General features: G+C 34.7%; 1 protein-coding gene across 2 annotated transcripts in view; it reads right to left on the bottom strand.

The window, feature by feature from the left end:
• Positions 1 to 771: 771 nt before the first annotated feature.
• The window catches only part of VGLL3 (vestigial like family member 3), a 181,398-nt gene continuing 174,829 nt past the window's right edge, over positions 772 to 7,340 (bottom strand). Inside the window, exons 6-7 of one of the 2 annotated variants that reach the window (XR_012075644.1) lie at positions 5,226 to 5,321; positions 772 to 819 (exon numbers count right to left, since the gene is read on the bottom strand). The gene's annotated coding sequence lies outside the window, so the exon portion shown is untranslated. The remainder of the gene's footprint in view (positions 820 to 5,225; positions 5,322 to 7,340) is intronic. The other variant, XR_012075641.1, reaches the window with a different exon arrangement.

Below are 7,340 nucleotides of genomic sequence, written 5' to 3'. Positions count from 1 at the left end.
CTTACCTTCCTCCATTCCCTCTCCCTCTCTATTTTCTTAGTATTCTGTATCTTCTTATTACTATCTTTAGCTCTTTAAGTATAGTTTTGCATAAATAGTATTTGAGAAATGTTAACAGTTCATATTGTGACTTGAAGCTGTGCAGGAAATACCGTGAGAGCCTGGAGTCACCCAGAGGCCACTGCAGGTGCCTGACTTCCACCCACAATCCCTTACATGATTTCCAGAGACATTTTGGGTTCTTATTTGACTTTCCACAACTTGTAGTGTTTCTTCTTAGGCTAAGAGAGACCCATTAGATTTTCTAAAAGGTCACCTAGAGAGACTTTCAGAAGCCTCTGGTTTCTAGACTTAACTGGGATGTTCTCACCTGGCTCCCCAGATGACAAGCAAGACCCAGATTACTTTTTCATGTCTGCCAAACTGCGTTTGGTTAGTTTTTCAGACAGTCAACTTGTTCAGTTCCGCTTAGGGACTGTTTCCTGCCTGGTGGTTTCCAAATTAAGTATAGGTTTTTCTCAAATCTTTGTGACTTCTATCTTAGCATAGCATCCAACAATTTGATTTCTCACATTGCAGGTATCCATAACAAGCCAGGAATAACGAAAGAGATGATGATGACAACGACTTCACCAGGATGAACTGATCTCATCATATGCCATACACTCACCTCGGACCTTGAAGGGATGTAATAGCTTTTGCTAGGTTTTACTGAGATGACAATCACTGAAAAGCTTAACAACAAAAGGTTTTCTCACTATGTCGCCTGTAGGCTGAAATTGTCTGCAGCTCCTCTACATGAGTCATCTTCATTGGGTTCTAGGCAAAAGAAGCAGCCCCCAGCTCAGTCTTATTGAAGAGGGAAAGCAGAAACTCAATAAAAAAAAAAGTTTATATATAAAAAATTATTGAAAGGAAGGAAGGAAGGAAGGAAGGAAGGGAGGGAGGAAGGGAGAAAAAGAAAAAATATTTTCAAATTAAAAAAAGAAAACCTCACATTTTAACTGGGGCATATTTTCTTTGATTTAATAACCTCTTATATATCATCTATTTTCCCTTAATATTTTGGATTTGCTCCTTTAATGTGTTTAGATTGTTCCTATAATCACTTGAGGAAAATAAATCCTTACTGCATATCAGTTTACCAACAGCTGAAAAAAGTCTTCACTCATTCATCTCAAAGAAAGAGCTTTCAGTGAGGAAAAAACATAGATAAAATCCAGTTAATCTTTCCATAAAAGATCTATTCACGGTGTCACTTGAATGAGAAGAATAATCACAACCCTCTATGGACATGTTTTACATTTTTCTCAAGTAAAATGAATGTTGAGAGAGTTTTAAAAAGCAGAAAGAAAAAGTCACCAACTAAAGACACTAATTTATACTACTATCCTGCTAAACTTTAAATACATGCCTGCTTTTGGTTGTGCTTAAAGTTAGAAAATACTCAACAACTATAAACTCACCATTTAAAAATTTTTTTCTATATGAGAAACTTCCTACTCTCTTTTGTGGTGATAAAACTATCAGATCCGAAAAGTGTGTTCTTAGCATCAAACTTATGTTCTACCTGTAAGGTTTTATTTAACGTTCTCTGAACTCTCCACACCTGCTTATAATAAGAATCAAACAATATGCAAGGATTTACTAAGATTCTAATCAACATTTTAAGAGAAATATTATTTCCTTCACATTTTATATTTCCTATTGAGGTTTTTTTCCCCTTACACCACTAACAGTTGCTAAAAAATATACTGCTTATGGCCCAGGGTGTCTTCAGTGTCATTCTTAATCGATCATGCCCCAGTTGGCTCCTCACTTTATTCTCATATTATTTACAGCAAATATGAACATTTCCTTTTTCATTTCTTCATTCTATTTTTGCATATCCATTGATATTTCATATCTATGACTTTCAAGGAAATTTCAAATTCCATTGAAAGCTAAGGCAGTTGTAATACTAACCAAATGGTATCATCTGCTTATTAAAACACACACAAAAGCACACACAGAGTATCATAGCAAGTTAATCATCTAATTCTATTTTCAGAATGTATCCATCTAGGAGTTACTTAACTCCTGTAAAATATTAGCAATCTGCTTACAATTCTTCCAGATACTGGAGAGACCATAAAGAAGTTGTGGGCCAGACCTCATCCACAGAATTTAGAATTCAACCATCTATATTGGATCCTAACAGAGGAAAGTCATTTTTTTTCTTTCTCTTATTTCCTGCCAAGTTTTCCTCAGCTGTTGAGAGTTTCTATGGCTTTTATCCAAGGAGTTTTTGCTACATAATAATAGCACAGTGTTTTCTAAAAGAGAAATGTCCCTCAGAAAACAGCTCCTGGACACATTGGTCAACAGTTTCTTGAGTGTCTTCCCCTTTGGAAAAGAACACTGAAGTCAATGCACAAAAAAGACTGCCAACCTCAAGCTAAGCATCACTCTTACACATAAAGTAAATGTGTCTGGTTGTTATCAGAATATGATGTTTTCTGTTATTAATTTGATTGGCCATGAAACCTATGGTCAATTAATCTTCAACAAAAGAGGTAAGAATATACAATGGAGAAAAGACAGTCTCTTCAGCAAGTGGTGCTGAGAAAGCTGTACAGCCACATGTCAACCAGTGAAGTTAGAACACTCCCTCACACCATACACAAAAATAAACTCAAAATGGCTTAAAGACTTAAACATAAACTTCCTAGAAGAAAACACAGGCAAAACATTTTCTGACATAAGTTCTATCAATACTTTCTTAGATCAGTCTCCCAAGGCAAAAGAAAGAAAAGCAAAAATAAACAAATGGGACCTATCAAGCTTAAAAGCTTTTGCATAGCCAAGGAAACCATAAACAAAGAATAGACAACCTATGGGAGAAAATACTTGCAAATTATGCAACCGACAGGGGCTTAGTTTCCAAAATATACAAACAGCTCATACAATACAATATCAAAAAAAAAAAAACCAATCAAAAAATGGTCAGAAGACCTAAATAGACTTTTCTCCAAAGAAGACATACAGATGGGCCACAGGCACATGAAAAGATGCTCAGTATTGCTAATCACTAGAAAAATGCACATCAATACTACAGTGAGGAAGTTGTAGTCAGAATGGCCATCATCAAAAAGTCTACAATTAAAAAATGCTGGAGAGGGTGTGGAGAAAAGGGAACCCTCATACACTGTTAGTGGGAATGTAAATTGATGCAGCCACCATGGAGAATAGTAGAGAGCTTCCTTAAAAAAACAAAAAACAGAGTTACCAAATGATCCAGCAATCCAACTCATATCTCATATCTAGCACATATCTGGAAAAGAAAAAACTCTAATTCAAAAAGATACATACACCCCAATGTTCATAACAGCACTATTTACAATAGCCTAGACATGGAAGCAATCTAAGTGTCCATCGATAGATGTAAAGATAAAGAAGATGTGGTATATATCAACGTACATTGAATGAAATACTATTCAGCCATAAAAAGAATGAAATAATGCCATTTGCAGCAACGTGATGGACCTAGAGATTATCAAACTAAATGAAGTAAATCAAAGACAAATATCATACAATATCACTTATATGTAGAATCTAAAAAAAAAGATACTAATGAACTTATTTACAAAAACAGAAACAGACACAGATTTAGAAAAACAATTTACAGTCACCAAAAAGGAATTCACTGTTTATGTGAAATTAAGATTGAACTGTGGGGATGAAAGGATAAACTATAGGAGCTTGGGATTAGGAGATACACAATACTATATATAAAAGAGATAAACAACGGGGACCTACTGTACACCACAGGGAACTACATTCAATATCTTATAATAACCTGTAATGGAAAATAATCTGAAAATATGTATATATGTGTTTATAGCTTAATCACTTTGCTGTACACATGAAATTAACAGAATATTGTAAATCAACTATACTTCAATTAAAAAGACTCAAGTTGATTACGTTATTAAAACAGTAAATACGATCAACTTTTACATTAACCTGTATACCTTGATTGGTAATTCATAATTTCATGTTTTTATTTTCACAAATAATAAACTAAAATCTCACCATACATTAAAAACATTTCTTTCCTTCTAGAAACTTTCTAGTCCTTGTATTAATTTATCTGGTATCTGCCATAAGGTAAAAGGAAAAGCTTGCAAATTTTTTCAAGGGCATTCCTGGATTTGGAGGACAGCAATCCTTTGTTGTAAGGAGCTGTCTGACACATTACAGAATATTAGCATTCCTGTTCTTCAAGCAATAAATGCCCATAGCTCCCTCCTCTCAGTGATTGTTACCACTAAAGCATCCCAATTATTTTACTAAAGCCCCTTGGGGGTGGAAGAGGTATTACAGGCCTGAGAATTACCATTATGCTAAGGATGATTTTTTTTCCACTAACATTAAAATATGATACTGTATACATTATAAGTCCCTACATTTAAATACATATATACAAAATTAAGCAGAGGAAAGTCTCAAGCAAATAAAAAATTTCTGAATATTATTGTTACAATGCTCAGATTAAATCTTCAGTACTGCTCATTCTTTAATAAGTCTGGGTGATCCAGAAAGAAAATCATATCCTTTGTAGATATTTTACCAAAGAAGCATCTAAGATAAGTTAAAAAGTGGATGTGGTCACCCTTGCATCCTGAACTTCTGAAAAGTGGTATTTAAAGCCATGCCCACTTTAATAAAAAGATGTAAACGTTTCTAAGAAGTGGGATGCATAAAAGAGGCACACCTCCTTTAGCCAACTGCCCAGCCTAATCTCTCAAGGTGAAACCAGCTCAGTGACCCATACAGTTCTCAATCGAGCACTGCTACAGCATCTTAGGGCAAATTTTGTCTTTACAGAGAAAAACAATTGCTCTGTCTTCCGTTCCATTCTAATTGGAATAAATGAAGCCCAAACAGAACTTTCACACCTAAGTCTTACTCTCAATGACTAAGGTAATCAAAACCTCTTTAGGTGCTGACACCATCCCCTAACTGTGGTGTTCTGAATTATTGTAAATATTCCTTTAAATGTTTTATTCTCATGACCTACTAATCTCCGCTAAGATAATCAATTCCTTTAAACACATTTGAACATAAAATAGTAGATATTATATGATGTAATCAGACTATTCATGAAGCAACAATGACTCTAGATTGGAGCCTATGGGACATGACAGATGTGTCCTACAGGTGTATTTTTAGGTCTTACTTACTTTTGAGAGAATGTCATCTGGGATTGAAAAGAGATCTTTTGTGAAATTTGAAGCTTATCACTATGTTGTTTTTCTTCTTGTCTTGAAGTTGCCACGCTGTCACAGAGAGAATAAAATCAGTTGGACTCAATTTATTCTTCATACCACCTGGCTATTTATATTATCTTAGTGTTCACCCTTTCTCCAGGTAAAATCAAACTGATTATTGAGTGAGTCTTCCTAAGATCTTCCAAGGAATCAAAGTTAAACCTTCTAGTCTGGAATCACATATTCTTTTTTATTATTTGTTAAAGAGACAATTTGCATATGCTACTTTTCTGTTTGTAATGAATTTTGTCTTTCCTCTTGAGGATTGTAATGAACCAAAATCCTGGCTCTAGGAATCTTAACTTTGATTGTTTCCATTTTACCCATGCTCTCTTTCTACTAACTCCTACTTCTTTCCTCCTAAATTGTATTCGGAAATTAACCTGATAACTTGTTCTCGGAGTCCATCACTGATAATAGCACCTTTCCTTTTGTATTTCTCATGTGAAAGGGAAAAAATGAGAAGTTTGAGAGGTAATCACATAATACAGTCCAAGTTTTCTTACTACTTTGCTTCCCTCTCTCTCTCTCCCAGCATTAATTCACTTTCGCATGACCATCGTTCCATCCTCCATCTCCAGTCTCTTGAGATCAGTGCGGGTTCTACTAATAGACTGGCAGCTGGAGGAGCCAGGAGACAGATACCAGACTGTCATTCTGCAGAAAAGCTTGAGTTAACCAAGGTAGAAATCTTTCCAAATATGTCTGAAGTATGAAAAATGTGGCTCATTCATGCTTGAATAACTGAAAGGTAGCCACAAACTGCTTCTATCAAACTTAAAAAAAATTATACTGAGAATAGCATGATAAATTTTAACTCAGAAGTTAATTCATTCAAAAGGTTATAGATCACCTAAAATCACGGAATTTAAATAGCAAATGCCTCTCAAACATTTGGAGTATCATTGCAAGAAACGTGAAACTGATAAGGAAACATATGAGAAAGCCAAGTTATATCCAGTTAATTATAAATTCTGTTCAGATAAATGGATAAATGGAAATAAAATTCTTCTTATCTCTTTGTACCTGCATAAGACTCTCATTCCTGCAAAAGAGCATTTTGAAATATGTCACCTGTGCAAATGTCCTTTCCAACTCCCTCCATGGGAACAGTATATTTCTTAGGTAACAAAGATGAAAATATTTTAAGACCCTGTGATACGTTTTAAAAATACTTTTTTTTGTCTTATTTTGATCCATTTTGAGGAAGACGGGGCATTTCATATTTCTTGTAAACATTTTCACATTTCCATGCTCAGTTACCACTCTGGAAGACGTAAGAGTTTCTGGTTGTGCTAATAATTCAAATTTTCAAAAGATTATAAAATTGGTATAGTATAAGTTCACAGAGAAGTCACATCTTTATCTGACACCCAGAACAAATACACAGAAATACTGATACTCCCACTGATTGTGGAAAATAGGTTTTGTTCTGCAACTTGTGATATATTCCTTCCTGTGTTCACATATGCTGAAACAATATGCATAGTGAGCTGGATGGAAAATAAAAATCAATTTAACATTGCAAATAGGTGCCAAATAAATGGCTCGTGCTGAAAAAATGAAGTGAATTTCCAGACCTCAGATCTGAGGTTAGGTATTTATGCAGCAGAAGTGGGGTCTTGGGAAAAACCTAACTGCAAAGGTTGTATTATTATTCTTTCACCTCTTATTTCCTTCTGATTACAAAATAGATTCCAACTGATAGTGCAAACACACGCCTGAAGTCATAGTTGTGTATTTTGATATACTGTCCAAAATTTGTGATGAAATTATTTTGAACGTAAAAGAATGAGTAGGAAACATAGACACCACTATTAAACTTGTTTATGCCGCAGGCTTAGTTTGATGACTGGACCATGTGTGACGACTCATGAGTCTTGTAAATGTTGTCACCTCCACCTCATAAATGCCATCTCCTTGTCCTCCAAGAAAAAATGTATTGTAATGATCCTCATTGTTAACCAGTTACAATGGCTAAAACATTAAAGTAATAAAATATGAGGGCTAAAGTTAGGAAAATAGCCC

Source organism: Vicugna pacos, chromosome 1, assembly GCF_048564905.1.
Source record: "Vicugna pacos chromosome 1, VicPac4, whole genome shotgun sequence".
Lineage (NCBI taxonomy): Eukaryota > Metazoa > Chordata > Mammalia > Artiodactyla > Camelidae > Vicugna > Vicugna pacos.
Note: the sequence above shows the minus strand (reverse complement) of the source record. Positions and strands in the feature narration are given on the sequence as shown.